Source organism: Talpa occidentalis, unplaced genomic scaffold (genome assembly GCF_014898055.3).
Source record: "Talpa occidentalis isolate TD23 unplaced genomic scaffold, MPIMG_talOcc4v2.1 talOcc4.2, whole genome shotgun sequence".
Taxonomy (NCBI): Eukaryota; Metazoa; Chordata; class Mammalia; order Eulipotyphla; family Talpidae; genus Talpa; species Talpa occidentalis.
The window spans coordinates 66,896,904-66,913,373 of NW_023602073.1; the positions used below are offsets into that span (position 1 = coordinate 66,896,904).

General features: G+C 44.7%; 1 protein-coding gene across 6 annotated transcripts in view; it reads left to right on the plus strand.

Moving 5' to 3' along the window:
• RUNX2 (RUNX family transcription factor 2) overlaps positions 1-16,470 on the plus strand; it is a 294,868-nt gene that overhangs the window by 266,513 nt on the left and 11,885 nt on the right. The window contains exons 1-2 of one of the 6 annotated variants that reach the window (XR_005127042.2): positions 6,637-6,960; positions 8,142-8,351. The exons of 1 other annotated variant lie outside the window; for it this stretch is intronic. The gene's annotated coding sequence lies outside the window, so the exon portion shown is untranslated. Of the gene's footprint in view, positions 1-6,636; positions 6,961-8,141; positions 8,352-16,470 lie in introns of those variants that run through there. 4 more of the 6 variants (XR_008553228.1, XR_008553229.1, XR_008553227.1 and 1 more) reach the window with 4 other exon arrangements.

Genomic DNA, 16,470 nt, shown 5'->3' on the forward strand with positions numbered 1-16,470 from the left:
CAGTAAATTCGACAGGCAAATTGTGAAATATGAGTCATGGCTCTATTTGTTCTGCAATTGCGAAAATTGCAAAATTTTTATCAAGATAGAAACTGAAAACTTTGAGTGTCAACTCATGGGGAGCCCTGACACTCTCACGTCAGACTGCTCTTCTCATCCACCCCCCACAACTCCAGTCACGCTATGCCTCTGCCAGAGAGTAACTCCTTTGTTTAGTACTCAGCACCCACAAAATCAACTGCCCTGAAGTCCTTTCAAACAGATCTCCCAAGCACCTCGCTGTTAGCCTGATCAGCAGCTTGCTAGGTAGGCTGGGAGCTCATCAAACTGGGGATACCATTTCCCCATCACCCTTGCTTCCTGCTCTTCAGATTCTGGATACAGACAGACCTCCTGTCCAGATCTGGCCAGCATCCCTGCCTAGCAAGTGGGCTATCCCTATCGCCACTTACTACTCCCTTAAGTCACATTCTCTTAAGAACCTGGGTTTTGAAAACTGAATCCTATTAATGCACTCATTGGTTTCTTCTTTCAGGAAGGAGCTGTTATCTTAAAGTGACCCTTGGTAGACATCTTTCAGTTCAGGGGCTTTAAGACTCTGTCTTAAGCAGACCTAAACTTCTGTGGCTGTGCCTGAGGGTCATCCAATAGAGCCTGCAAACCCCTTGGTTTTACCTTCTACTTTAGGGCTACTCAGTGGTATCCATGTGAGAGTGTACTCTGAGGCCAGACCCCCAGGTTGGAGCCTCAACTCCACTGCTTACATCCTGTGTGATATTGAACAGGTCACTTAACCTCTCTGTGCTTCAGGTATGCTACCCACACAATATTAGCAGTAACAGTGCACTGTGCCGACCTAATAGGGTGGTTGGACTAAATTTGTTAAAACATCGGGCTCATAGTAAACTAAGAATTTGCTATTTTGATTTACATGGGGTATATTGCAAGATTTCACTTGAAGAAGTTTTCCACTACTTAAAAAAAAAAAAAGGTAAAACAAACAAAGCCCCAAACTCCCACTACCTTCACTCAAAATATGAATAACTCATTGGAATTCTGCCACCATGGGCAGGATTCTTGGCGCCTCTCAAATCCTACCTAAGTGTGGGGCTGAGTTGACTTTGGGTCCGCACGTAGACTAGATCAACCGGCTCACAACCAGCATTTATGTTCGTGGTTGCTGACTTGGGAGAGGGATTGGGTGCAATGTCTGGGGCATTTTATTTATTCTATTATTCTGAGGGTTTTTTTTTTGGGGGGTAAACACTTATGATTAAACTTATAATATTAGGCTCTTTTTATGATGCATGCTGAGTAAGAGGCCACTTGTCGGCTGACAGTGTGACAGGACTGAGCAAAGAACAAGAGTCCTGATTTTCCAGGAGCTGGGTCAGATATTATTATCCGAGAATGCTGTAGCATGTGCTTCCTTAGAGAGCTTTAGAACCTGGATGTGTGACCTTCATTTCAGAGTTTGAGGGTCAGGGAGACAAACTTCATAGAACCAGCAGGTCTTTCTCTGGTGCCAGAATAAACATCTAAATTGTTCTCTCAGACTATGGTGATGTTTTACAGGTGTCTTGGTGGTAGTAATTTTCTTTTTCCAGGAAAATGTATATATTTTTTTGCATTTTATTTTTATTTATTATTATTATTTTTAAATTTTATGTATTTTTTACATCATTTTTCATTTTTGCACAATGTATGCATTTTCATCTTGGTTATAGTCCCCATGCAATTCCCAGCCCCCTTGTTTTGATCCTACTCCCTCCTCCCCCACCTGTAGTGTGTCTCTGGTTTATAGTTCCTTTTTGATTTTGATTTTCACTTTATTATAGGGACCAGGTGGTAATAATTTTATGGGGATTACACCTGAGAAGAGAATGACCAACTATGTAAAATAAATAAAGTATAAAATATATAAATAAAATAAATAAATTTAATATAAATAAATAAATTTTGTTCTCTCAAAGTCAGTGCTAAGTGTACTATGACTTTGTACCTGGTGAACCTGAGTGTAACTGTCACTCAGAGAACTCATGGGTGGGAGGAAGAATGCAGACTTTGGAATCAGACTGTCCTCCAACCCCCCAAACATGTACTGCCTGACATACCCAAATTGCCTGCCCTCTGTGGAATCCCATGTCCCTGGGGCCTTTGCCCTTGAGCTTTGCTGGCCTCAGATGCTCTGGCCTGAGCTTGCCTCTGCTTCACGTCTTCAGGAAGTCTTCATGCCCAGGTGCCCTGTCATCTCAGGACCTTGGCCTTGAGGTTGTAGGCAGAATTGCTCTTCACTAACGGTGCTGGGCTTGCCTCGCTGCTGTGGGGTCCATAGCTCCTGTGTTTGCCCTGCATGACTCTTGCCACCCCACAATGTCCATCTCCCTACACCCTTGTGAGGTCTTTGAATGGGCTTGTGTCCAATTCATTCTTTACTCTTCAGGATTTGGCACAGAGCCTGGCGTGTGGTAGGGGCTTAATCAAAGTCTTGAAATGAATGAATCAACTGGCCCATTTTTCAGTTATGGCAACAGGTTAGGGATCACTTTGGGGCATGTGTCATAGGTCATTTCTAACCAATCTTAAGGTCTTCAAATTGGAAACAACACTCTCTCTTCCTTTTTTACTTTTTGGTGTGGACTCTTATTGTGTGATCCTGTAGCTCACTTGCAGCAGCAGCCGGGCTGGGTCTGGAAGCCCAGGAATTGTGCTACTGCCAAGCTGCATGCCTACTAGGGCAGGGCTGAGGAGCAAGGGCCAGTTTCGAAGCACAGCCTTGGAACGCCAGCCCCTGGGGCAGCACCCGGCCGGTGCAGCGCCGCTTGCACAAAGCTCTACACATACCCCAGATTCCACTCTGATGCTCTAACAAGGTCCAGAATATTTCATAGCGTGAAATGGAGGGTCATTGGAGTGAGAGCTATAATGAGGACAAATTCCATCTCTTTGTGTCTGATTTCAAGTTATGGGTGGGGTGTGGGGTGTTACACAGTCATTTTGCCTTTGGATCTGAGAAATATTTGTTTCTTGGTTGATTAACACTCTGCCATTTGCACTAACCATGTGGGTTTGTTGGAGAACTCCAAACACACAAGGGCTGTTGGGTTAAACAGGAAACACATTTCAGCGTACATGCATCAACATTCTGATGACATTTCTTTCTTAAGTCACTCGGGCTTCAAATTTTTAACTAAAGGAATTCCCAGAGCTTATGGAAAGAGAGGATTTGCTCATACTTCTTTATCTCCATACGGAGAAGAACATGGTGACATTGTTTTATTAGCAAGGCAATGATGCTACTACATCTAGTAAGTGCTGACTGCATACCAGACACGGTTCTGGGTGCTTTTCCACAGATTATTTCCTATATCATTGCTTCATCGCAATATTAGTCTCTAATAGTAGGCCCCATTGTATTTACAGGTCACAAAATGAAGGTTCAGCAGGTGTGGGTTACTTGTTTCAGGTTTTCTGTGTAGAAGATCATGGGACATGGATTTGAACCAATATCTGGTCCCCAAGTCTGGACACAGGCTGGGCCTAATGAACACAGGGCATTTATTTCTGTTTATATTCTGGTCAATTTCTCCAAATAGTTCCAAATAGTTTGAGAATTTTCTCTCAGACCAGCAAATACACTTTGTTTTGCTTGAGAGTGTCCCCGTTCCTTGCTCCTTCGTTCAACTTAGAGATCAACCTCAGGGAACAAAATCTTCCTGCACACACAACATGTGTTCTCTTTGGCTGCTTTAACACAGTCGCTGAGCTGCTTACATGGCTTCACTTAGTAAGACAGGTGCCTCTGCCCTAGACAGAAGGTGCCCCTTCCAGAGGCCTCCTTCTCCAGTACACTTCTCCCTCACGTCCCAGCGCTGGAAAGAGAAAACCTGTGGCATGGGATGCTGGCGAGGCTGGATCAAGAGGCTTTAAACCTTAAAGAACATATTTATAAGGAAAATAAACCTGTGGAAATCTGCTACCCCCATCCCCAGCTCCCACCACCACCGTGAGTGCTCATAGCCAGGGATCTTCTTAACATCTTTTACTCTCATCTTTGCTTCTGAAGGACTAACAGGAGAAATCATAGGAGCTGGAATTTCCTGTGAACTCTTTGTTCACAGTTGTCATGTTGAGGCTTTGTGAGCACTGTTCTCAGAAGATGGTGAGAGATTGTGGACTGTGGCTGTGGGCACCCTGAATCAAGAGAGGAGGGTTTGAGTCCCTCTCAAAGTGGGGGAGAAAATGAGGTGACTGGGAAAAAGTGAAAGAGGAAATGCACTTTTATTTCCTTATTCTTTATCGCTGAGACACATTGCCAAGGTCTCTGGTAACTAGGGAGTATGGTGGGTAAGGACCGAGAAGGGGAAAAGCCATATGCGACATTCATCAATTTCAAACTGTTAAAAAATTGTTGATCCTGCCACATTCCAACTTTTGACAGCTGCAAAATAAGGCACCTGAGAAAATAGCTTCAATTTTATAATTTGGAAGTGGGAAGGGAAAATTCATTAGGCTCAAGACCCAGGGAGAGCTCGAGGGCCTTTCCTGGGTCTGCACATGGGCTTCTAACTGTGACTCATTAAGTCTTGGGGTATGGACAGGAGATTTGGGGTCCTGCAAGGATGTAGGAGGTACATTTCTTGCCCTCTGAGTTTGGGCCCTTACAGAGACACTCTTAGAAAATCGCCTCTGTGCAATAGCCCCCTCTACTGGATCCTTGCATGGAAAAACAGAAGCCCTCCACCGCCTTAGCATCACTTCAGGGGCTTTTCTCTGCCTGAAAATTCATTTTGGTGTGGGTTAGTGCGATTTCCCCTGCCTGCTCCACGGCTCTCTTGATTAAGATAAAAAATTTCCTAAATGTACCCACACTCAAGAAAGATAAGACACTTAGAGGAGGCGACGGGCTTGATGAGGTGGGTCATGGGATTTTAGGACTTTGGAAGCTCTGGCTGTTGCTCTGGCTGAAGCTCTGGAGTGAGGGTCAGAGAGGGGAAAAGACAAACAGCTGGGAAAAGGCAACGCTGTGTCTGACGTCCCTTCTCCCGAGTCCCACTTCACTGTTCTTTCTCTGGTGACAGAGTGATTTGTAAATATCTGGGGTGGTTGAATGTCGAGAGGGGTCATTGTAAGCACAGGGCCAGTCTAGGGGGATGGTGCTCATTGAGGCTGTGCTCTCAGGTGACCCATAGACCAGAGATGCAGGCAGAATGTGGCTGACACGGGAAGCACTTCCATGGCCTGTGCGGGCGCGTCCCTCTCAGAATTACTGCTTCTGGAGCAGAGCTGCCCAGTAGAACTTTCCACAATGATGGAAATGGCCTCTGTCTGCACTGCCCATTGTGGTAGGCACCAGCCACAATGACAACTTAGCAGTGGAGATGTGACTCCTGTGACTGAGAAACTGAATTTTGAATTTTATTTTTTATGAAATCAGTATAATTTAAAATTAAATATTCACTGGAGTCTCTCTTCACAAACAGCACAGTTCTAGAAGGACCTGTTGACATATGTACATAGCTTGACCAACAAGATTTCATTTCCTCATGAAGTGTCACCTGGTAACCAGCGAGGCAGCGTGGAGAAATGGGTCAGGAAGCGCAAGGCAGGCTGTGCAAACAGCGCTGAAGCCAGACACCAGGTTTGTGATTTGTAATCTGCCTCTGTCCTTCAGAAGCCACATGCATTTGGGAGAGACCTACCTCTTGGCACTCTGTCACCTCACCTGTAAGATGGGGGAGATATTTTTGGAATTTTTGTCACTAATGCACACTTTCATTATTTTTTTTCCCTACATAGTCGACTCCTTATTTAGAAAAAAAAAAGTTTCTCTATGCTATAAACAGTATACCCTTTAAAATTACAAACTGCTAATCAGAACTTTTATCAGTACCAGCCAAGCAGAGCATCCTACTGAATTGATCTAATTATATCTGAGAGACCTGAGACATAATTAACCTGTTCCGTCTCGTATAGGCATGTATGTGCTTTATGAATGGCTGCTGAAGTCTATCTTTAGGATCCCCATTACTGACTGCTAGGACATTAGGGGTTCTGGGATCTGGGTTAGAGTCTGGGTGATTTAATCTCGAAGTCCCTCTGGGTCTCAGAGCTCTCAATCTAAGGAGACTTGATAGGAAGGCTTGGGGGACAAGTTGGAGTGGCACATCCAGGGGCGGGCGGGAATCTGGGCCTTGTTGGCCCAAAGGGTAAAGGGTGCTGAGACATAGATAGGAAAACCACATGGGTGGATTTCCCCTATTTCACCCTTTTGCTTATTACCCTGTTTGGGGGCTCCTGCTCCGGAGACTCTGGGTACATCTGTTCAGAGCTGCCTGCAGCCACCAGGACAGGCAGTCCTCCCTGCCCTTTGGGCACCTCCTGTTTCAGTAGGGGACAGGGAAGGAAGGGCCATTTGCTTCCGGGCATGGAACTCTGCAAGGCTCTTGGAGATGCCCAGGGAAGGTAGAGGGAGGAAACCCAGAGCAATGAGGCAGAACTTGAGACAGATTTACACACAAAGCCCTAAGGAAGCTCCTGCTCCCCTCTGGGGTTCTCTGAGGCTAGAATCTTTCTTTGAAGGATGAGCTTTCAGGTCAAGCTAACATCTGTGCCACACCTATGTGTGTTCAGGCCTCTGTGACCTCATCGCATTCTTACAGCTGTTCTCTTTTAGAGAAGATGTTGGTCCTCCCAACAAGGAAGGAGGCAGAGGACTCAGGAGGTGAGGGCACCAGCTCAAGTTTGTTTAGCTGGTAGATGGCAGTTCTGGGGCTGACACACAGGATAGCCAAGGATCTGAGCCTAAACAACAGGACAGAGTCCACTCGTGAAGAACCATGACCTGTGACAATCTGCTTGTTCTCCTCTCCTTCCCTAGTGCCATGTTGCCAAAGGTCCCCCGCCCCCTTGGCGCTCACGTCATCTATCCTTCACCTATTGCTACCTGCATGTGTATGTGTAAGTTTCCACCTTCAGAAATCTTCCTCATTTTATTCTCCCAAGAATCCTGGCAGGAAGAGCTAAGCTCATTGTTCCCACTTTGCAAATGTGTAAACTGAACATGGTGTCACTTGACTTTGCCATTAATTGCGCGGTAGGACTGACTAAATGAAATTTTCCTGCCTGGTGCATTTGCCCTGTGACTTTCTCTAGGGCCACTACATCCATTCTACAATGTGTGGATTCTTTTGCTATTTGTTTTTTTTATTGTTGGAGATGGTAAAAAAGAGGTTTTCATTCACTTTAGATTGGATACAGAATCGTATTCCCAATGTCAGCAATGTTTGTAATGCTGACAGAGATACCCAAATATTTAGATGATCCCAAAATCTTGTGAGAACAAAATTTTCCATTTGTGTGTATCAGTGTGGGGTGTCTGCCTTAATTCTTGTTCTCAGAGAGCTACATTCATTCTCTCAAAGCCAAGTGCAAGCTTCCATATGCTGCATGCATAAAACCAGCCAGTAAGCGTGAAGTTGCTTTTTTCCAAATCACAGCACCTAGGTCCTTGTGGAGGCTTTAGTTGTAATAACCCAACTTGTCTGGTCAGGTTAGGGTTTGAGCAGACATAGTTCAAGGGCTGCTTGTACGTATGTAATTATTTATTTTTTAAGTAAACATTAACTGAGCACCTACTATTTGCCAAACTTTGTCTTACACACTTGCACAGTCATCATCCCTTTGCAGAAGGCTCATGTTTAATTTGGGCTTTGTTTAGAGAGGGTACTTGAGCATCTGGAATAGGATTAAAAGCATCATAGCCCCCTCTTTTCCCTTCTTAACTTTTCAGATTTTATTTCCCAGGAGATGGTGTTTGGTTGTTTGATTTCACGATTTATGATGATGGAGGATTTTTTTTTTTACATTAAATGCTTGCCAAGGAGGTGTGTTCTACTGAGGGTATACATCAGGCTGGAATGAGAGTCTGCGGTGAGGGCAGCTTACCCAGGGGGAGGGGACTGCAACATTAATAAACTGAGATCATAGAGAAATGGGGGTGGGGAGCCCAGGGCCTTTGTTGGAAAGATATTAATAGGGATAATGCGTACATTCTTAGCTGAAGAAACTATTTGATCTCCTGAGCATGGCTCTGATGTCTCTTATGATATGTATTAAATGTAAAACCCCCTTCCACTCAGAAAGTCATTTGTCAAATCAAGCGGTTGGAAGTTTCTACAAAGTCTTGGAGCCTCAGAAAGAAAGACAGGCCTGGCCGGTCCATCACAGCTGTATGGAGACTGTGACCTGGCAGACGGGCCCGGGCAAGCTCTGCACCAGGATGGGGACCTTTGCAGCCAGCTTAGAGTGTCGGCATGTGGTCTGTTTTGGGTCTGAACATCATGGCTCAGGTGGGCAACCATGAGGGATGGGAAAAACAATTTACCTGACAGCAATAAAGAGCCTATCATGTGCCAGGCACAGAGCAAGTCATTTTGAATTTTTTTTTTTTTTTTATGTAATGTGGGCAATGAACTCTTCAATCTCAGGGCATGGAATCTGATGCCTCTTCAAGTGTGGGTGTCAGTGGAGAAAGGGGACACGAGGCAGGAGGGGGTGGACAGGACCGTCAAGCTGACCTTAAAGGCCACTCTAACCTCTGGTCAAACAGAGAAATGGAAGATTATTCACTGTCATTTAGGGGGCAGAAGTGGGGTTCGTCTAAAAGATATTCTGATCCAAGCTCTCTTCCTCATTTGACTAAAATTCCAAACAATTGAGCCACTGTTGATGCAGATTTTAAGCATGAGCCACAAACTCCAGAACCCCCCTCCACAAAAATGTCCCTAAAATTCTCTGAAATAGAAAAAGCCCCTGGGATGAGCATGTGGGCATTTCTCTGGTTCACAGAAAACTAGGGAGTGGTTTAGTTGAGAGGAGTGGAGGCTCAAAATCATACACTGATAGAGCTCCCCTCTCTCCCGAGCAGACAGGTATCTGCAAAGACAAAGCTGCTCACCTGGAGTCTATAAAATCTTTACATTGTTCTGTGTAGGTGACATCCAGGCAGCAGTTGACATCTGTGGGTCCAAACTGAGGACCCACTGAGGACCCACAGATGGGTCCAAACTGAGGCCGATCATTTCTGAAAAGGTGACTTGCCAGGGCCACCACCTGTCTTTGGTTCTCCTGGCAGGTAGAGTTTGGAGGACAGGCAGGGATGGAAGGAGACACAACTGCTAACCATCCTGATTCCCCAACTAACTGGCAGCCAAGATGCTCAATAGCAATTTTAGGAAAACCAGTAATTTTGTCACATACGGCTGGAGTATAACAATCTCCAGTGAAATTTCTCTTAAGTTTCTTAGGTGTTTTGTGAAGTGCTTTCTAGGAAATGTCTGGTTTCCTCCTCAAGACCACCTGTGAAGATATGATTAGCTCCCACACTTTATAATTGAGCCAACTGGGTCCAGAGGAGTTTTTCACCCCCAGAATGAAGCAAGGAATATGACTAACTACATGTTCACTGGGACCGTAAGATCTGAACAAAGTAGCAGCTTAAGAGAGACATAAATATGCCTGGTATTGAAACCAGAGAAAAATGTGTCTTGTGAAATATATGGGTGATCCACTATCGTAAAATAACACAATTTGTAAACCATCTGATCCTTAAATCTAGACACCCAGATGAGTGCTGGGCTATTAATGGCATAATATTAATGGCACAATAACTGGAGCTCCTGGAGGGAGGTGCCTCTCACTTCCACTGAAGAGAGTTCTGGGGTTAGAAGGAAATCTGTCCTCCCTGGAGATGGTAGCAGACTTCCAATGACAAAGCCACAGCTGAGGCTTTGAATATCCTCACTGGCGGCAGATTGTTATGCTGAGAAAAATGGTTTCCATTCTTTGGAAGTTGAGTCAGGTCTGGTGAATAAAATTAAGTTTAAAACTGACCTTCTGTGGGAGAAATGACAAGGCTGATTTTCTTGTATGATCTATAAATCACTCCAATTCCTAGAAAGGAGCTGCAAGATATTTTGGCAGCAGCCTAGAATAAATGTATATGGCTTCCTGAGACCACCCCTCGGGGGCTAGAGCTCATTTGCAGGAAGAAGTTCTGATGTATGGTCAGAAGTCAGCCCGGTTCGTCTTGTGTGTCTTGATCTCCCAGGTGAAATATAAGGTCTGCACCCTGGGGGTCAGAGTCGATGCAGAGCTTAACTCTTGTTGGTGGAAATATCACTTATTTCATCTCTCTGCATGCCCCCTTGTCTGGGACTTGTTCCCACGAATGGCAACTCCATTCCCCCAAAAAACATTCCCCCAAACCCCGGCATCTCCTTGATCTTCTCTCCTTGTCTCCCTCCATGGCCAGTCTGCCTGGAAATCCTATTGGCTCTGTCTTTAAAATATACCACCATTAGGACCTCCTCTGTCAATCTCCCTATCTACTTATCTACTCTCATCTTCCCCTCCCTTGTGGGTAACTCGGCCCTCACTGTTCTCCCTGGCTCTGCCCTTGCCTCTCAGGGCCTGTTTCCTACCTGGCAGCCATTTAGGGGTGAATCTGGTCACATCGCATCACTCTTCTATGCAGAGGTTCCGAGTAGCGTTGTGGTGGGTCTACTGAAGATCCCTAAGCTGTCCGGGGCCCAATGTCTGGAGCCTGTGAACACGTTACCTCACGGGGCAAAAGGGACTTTGTCAATGTGATAAAGGACATGAGCCTTGACAAGGAAAAAGCACCCTGGATTATCTGGGTTGGAAAAACCCAGTCACAGGAGTTCCTAAAATTGGTGAGCCTTCCCTGCTGAAGTCAGAGGCGCAGAGTCAAGAGAATGGAAGAATGATGTGAGAGGTGTCCTGTGAGAACAACAGGTCTTCCTTTGGAAGACTGTGCGTTTGGAAGGTGGAGAAAGGAGGCCTCGGGCCTGCCTCTGTGAGCTAGCAAAGACCAGGGAAGTTACCCTCCCCCAGAGCCTCCAGGGAGGAACATGGCCCGCTGACACCTTGATTCAGCCCCTGGAGACCCTACGTCATGTGTCTGACTTCCAGAGCTGCAAGATCATATACATTTGTGTTGTTTTAAGACACTGAGTTAGTTAGTTTACAGCCATTGCTATACCATAGAGGGAAGGAATAGTCTCTTGTTCCACCTAGATTAGACATGAAGGTCTTGCCATGGTCTGACCTCATCACCTCCTTCTGCTCCCTGCTCTTGCTCAGGGAGCAAGGGATCCCCAGGGACCTCCTTACTCTCCTGGAAGCCAACAGGACTCTGGCCTCAGCCGGGCAGGCATGTTGAAGGAGACAGGTGGCTGAGCTAGGAAGTTGATCAGGAACATGGATTTTTTTTTTTTAGATTTATTTATTTATGCATACAAGAACTGGGGTACAGGCCAGAGATACGGGGGGTGAGTGGGGAACAGAACAGGGAGACTGTCTGAAATACACTGCTGAGGGGAGCAGCGGGTGAGACAGGAGAGGTCTGCATTGCCATGTGGGTTTCTCCCTGGCCAGCTGGGGATCGAACTTGTGTTGCAGAGGCTGTGGATTGCTTCACAGTGTGGTAAGTAACCCCTGTGCCACCAGGGAGGCCAGGAACATGGATTTTGAATTGATTTCTTTATGTTTGCTGTTTCCTTAGTCTGGAGTGTTCTTCCTGCTAACCACAGGGCAGCCTCTCACACCATTCGGACTGTGCTCCAAGTTTCAGAACACCCCCTCATCCAGAGACCTTTGGGCCAGCCCCCTTACTGAAAACAGCAGCCCCTGCTGGCTATTATTTTTAGTCATTTCTCTTGTGGGCCTTGCTGTTCTTCACAGCACTGGTTACCACCTTCCCCCACTCCCAAACACACACACACACACATACATATGGATATTTTGGTTTGTGTGTTTCATTTGTTTATTGTCTGTCATCACCACCTAGAAAGGAAGCTCCAAGAAGTTAGGGATTTTCTCCCTTTTTCCCACATCTGGAATATCCCCAGTGCGTAGACTATGGCATATAGCAGCTGCTTAATAAATACTTATTAAATAAATGTGGGAAAACTGGGTGCAAGTTATTGTCAATTGCTCTAAACAAACTCCTTACTGTAAAATACTGGCGGTTGCTAGCTTTGGTTGGAAGCAAAATTAGCCCTCAGATATAAATTCCCCAAGCAGGTGATTCATTTTAGAAAATTTTAATTTTTTTCTCTAAACTATGATGAGACTGGCTGTTGTATCCGGGGCCCAGAATAGAATAATATCAACTAGTTCCTGCAAACTGCCTGGATGGTAACTTCCGCTTACAACATAGGAGCTAGGGTTCCAGCACAGCTGCTCCTCATTGGCTTGTAACCTCGGCAAAGCTCTTTCCCTTCTGGGTGCTCATTTCCTCCTGCGTTAAGGAGGAACTCAGTGATGATTCCTTGAACCTCTTGCATCTCTGAAATTTTCAGCACCCACTGATTTTGTAACTGTTTAGCTCATTTAGGGATTAACTGTAGAGGAGTTTGGGCATCATGTTTTTGGGTGCCTCTGAGAGACAAACACTGTTTGTGCTCTGCCCCTGGAAGCCTTCCAGGTTCCCAGAGTACAGGTAGGGGTGTGGGTGTGTCATCACTGGCAAGGTGGGGAGAAGGGAGGTTAAGTTATGGAGGAAATAAACTAGATAGGGCAGCTGGGGAAAGGAGCAGGGATGAGAAACGGGTCATGACACATGAATGATTCTTAAACTCATGGAGAGGAAAATTTTGAATCTGATTGAAGGAAGTTAATGGCAGGTATGTTGAAGGAGACTGGTGACTGAGCTAGGAAGTTGGTCAGGAGCATGGATTTTGAATTGATTTCTTTAAGCAATAGTTTGGGAATGTCTAGTAAAGTTTAAGATATGCATAAACTATGACCTAGCAATTCGACCCTGCTATGAAATAAATTATGAACCAAATTCATAATTTGGAATCTCAACACCAATGCAAAGTTATTTGGAGATGGGACCTTTAGAGGTAATTAGGTTTAGATGAGGTCTTAAGGGTGGGACCCTTACAATTGGATTAGTGCCCTTAGAGCTGTTGTCTTGGTCTCCTCATTATATGAAGAAGTAATGGGGGTGTGACTGTGTCCAAGCCAGGAGGATGGCACCTGGATCTTGTACTTCTAGCCTCCATCCTGAGGAAATACATTTCTGCTTAAACAAACTATTTTGTTTCTGTAGCCCAAGTTGATCATACATTTCTATTACTTATACTTTGGAGCAATTCTTGCATATGCCCAAGAGATAAGTATATTTACAGTACCACTGTTATATCAGAAAGCAGGAACAAAATAGATGTCCATGGTTAGGTAAACACATGAATTGATGACGACATAGTCATAGAGTGGAATAATGTCCAGCTGCAAAAATGAATGTTTTCCTCCAGTCATATCAATGCAGATGAAGTGCTCAAGTTTCAGAGCATATGTGTAGAATGAACACTTATAAAGCTCAGAGTCATGCACAACTCCATAATACATCATTATACCTATATATGTATGCACATGCATAGTAGAGCTATTGAGAGAAAAGCATGTTGCAAAAAAATTATCTATAAAATTCAGGAGAGACGTTACCATAAAAAAGGGGGAAAAGGGCCTCCCTGGTGGTGCAGCAGGTTGAGTGCAGCGCTGTGAAGCTGTCCGCAGCCTCTGCAGCACAAATTTGATTCCCGGCTGGCCAGGGAGATTCCCACATGGCAAGGCAGACCTCTTCTGTCTCACCCACTGCTCCCCTTAGCAGTGTATTTCAGTCAGTCTGCCTGTTTTGATCCCCACTCTGTCTCTGGTGAATCCTCTCACCCTCCCGTGCCTCTGACCTGTACCCCAGCTCTTCTATAAATAAATAAAATCTTTAAAAAAAAGGGGAATAAGGGATTGAGAACTGGATGGTCACACAAGTATTTTCAAAAACATCTAGAATGTACTATGCTTTTGACTATGTGATGGGGACATGGGTTTTTTTTTGTGCTTTCCATATAATGGTATGTATATTATTATGTACATACATTAAATATTTCATCATTAAAAAAACAATTTAAGCAATGAAACAAAACATAATAAAAGCGTAGGCTTTGGAGGTAGGCCAACCTGGGCTTCGCTCCAGGCCCTGCCGCTTTATTAACTTGGGATTTGAGCAAAGCTCTTCCCTCTGTGACTAATGGCACTTCCTCCATGGGTATCAAAGGAGGAAACCAGTAATCAAATGAGAAGAGTCAGCACACAGTAGGTATTCAGCAATGGGGAGTGCTGATGAGGAAGGTGAAAGGAAGGCCTATGAGCTGTTTAAGAAAGCTTTTATTCTTCTCAAGATGGTGAAAGTTTGCAAAAATTTTTAACAGTAATAATTAACCTGCATGTGAAGCTTTGCAGATTGCAAGCCCTTTCTTCCTTGCAGTTGACAATTCTTTGAGGCAAGTGAGTGGGTAAGTTTTAAAGAGTGAGTGAACTAGTAGGAGAGACTAAATCCCACCATCCCAGTGGGAGATTTTTTTTTTTTAGATTTATTTATTTATTTATACAAGCACTGGGTACAGTCAGAAGCACGGGAGGGCGAGAGAATTCACCAGAGACAGAGTGGGGAGCAGAACAGGCAGAAGGACTGAAGTACACTGCTGAGGGGAGCAGCGGGCGACAGGAGAGGTCTGCGTGCCATGTGGGACCCTTGCCGGGGGCCAGGATCGAACCAGCACTGCCGAAGCTGCAGGCAGCTTCGCAGCCCAGCGCTCAACCACTGCGCCACTAGGGGAGGCCCCCAGTGGGAGATATTAAACCCAGTTCTCCTCAGACCAAACAGACCATGAGCTAGCACAGTCTAGAGGATGTGAACAACTCAACGACCAAGGTGTGACTGAAGGATATTTAAGCCCTGCATCTCACATTTGAGGCTCACTCATTCTTTCCAATGTAAATATTTATAGAAATTGATTCTATATCAGAAAACAAAGGGTTACCAAATTTCAAAAAAAAAAATCAGTAACATATTACATAACTATGTTTTCTGACTATAATGTAAGTAGATTAGGAACTAATAACAAAAGAACACATTTTTTTGAAATTGAACACACTTCCGAGTGAAGTGAAATTGATGGCAACTGGCAAAGAAGCTATGAAGCTACAAGTGGGGAGCATTCTTTGCTAAGCTTGGGCTGGCCTGGATGCCATGGCTAGGTTGGGTATGTGATACCTATCCTGAGTTCTTGCCTTGACCATCCTTCCCCTTCATCTGGTCATCAAGTGACTGCCTGTTGTCTTTAGACAAAAGTACAATGTATTTATAGCATTTATGCCTCTCCTCACCCCCATCACTCTCTCTTCTTACATAAAAATCTCCCAACTGACTTTAAGTGTTCAAGAGAACATCTTTGTTGAAGGGTGACTATGTGCCAGGTGTACATACTGACAAATTTGCATAGAGATGAATAAGACATAGTCCTTGCCCATAAAGAACTCACAGTTAAAAGGGGTAGAGGAATATTATTATGCCCATTGTAACCATGCATATAAAGGAATATAATAGTCATTATATTCTCACATAATCATGGGGCCATGCATTGACTGTTTTTGTAGATGTCTCTCCATAAAGAGTCTGTGGGGTAAAGAGAGAGGCAGGACAGAGTGTCTAGAGGGTATAGGATGGGGTGTGAAATCCCAGCACACCCAAGAGGACATTTCAGGTGAATCTTGCAGGGAGGGGTGGATTTCTTCAGGAGGAGAGACAGAAGGATGGCCAGTGGAACAACCTGGAAAAAGAAAAGTGTGATGGCCTGGTTTGTTTGGGAAATGTTCAAGGTGAGGATGAGGGAAGTCAATGTCCACTGTGTCCTTGTAGAGATTATTATATGTCAGGTCTAGAATTCTGAGGATTTGGAGTTGTGTCCTGTAGGGGAATTGACAAAAGATTTTAGGTAGGGAAGTGACAAAGACTGATAGAGTGTTTTAGAAAGAGCAATCACTGGAGAAGAGAAGATAAATGGGTGGGTGGAGAGATCAGCGGAGGACTATCAGCAGGGGCTGCTGTGATAGTTGGGATGAGGGTGATGAAAATAGGATGATTTCTGAGATGCCAGAGACTAATCCTCAGTGTGTTACCCCTCAGGGATTTTTATATCTTGACAGGGGACACTATCTTAACCCAAATAAATGAAATTCTAAAGAGAGCAATTCCTTGGGTTGTGACAAGCCAGTGGAAGAGAGGTTTTGGAGTGAAGGCCCTAAAGGGTGTCTTTAGGGTCCTGTAAGCAGGTATCATGTGCACGTGCGTATGTGTGTGTGTGTGGTGTGTGTGTGGGTGATTACTACACTGTCTTCTATGTGGTTCTTGTTTGTGGTCAACATGAATCTTTGTGTTGCATTGCAGTGCATGAAAATAGTTACAGCTGAAATTGTATAAAAATATTATTCAACTAGATTTGAAAAAGGGAAAGCTGATTTTTCATCTAAACCATCCAAGATTTGGCTAAACCTTACTCAAGTGACCCTGAAAGTATTCACTTGCCCCAGGAGGTCAGT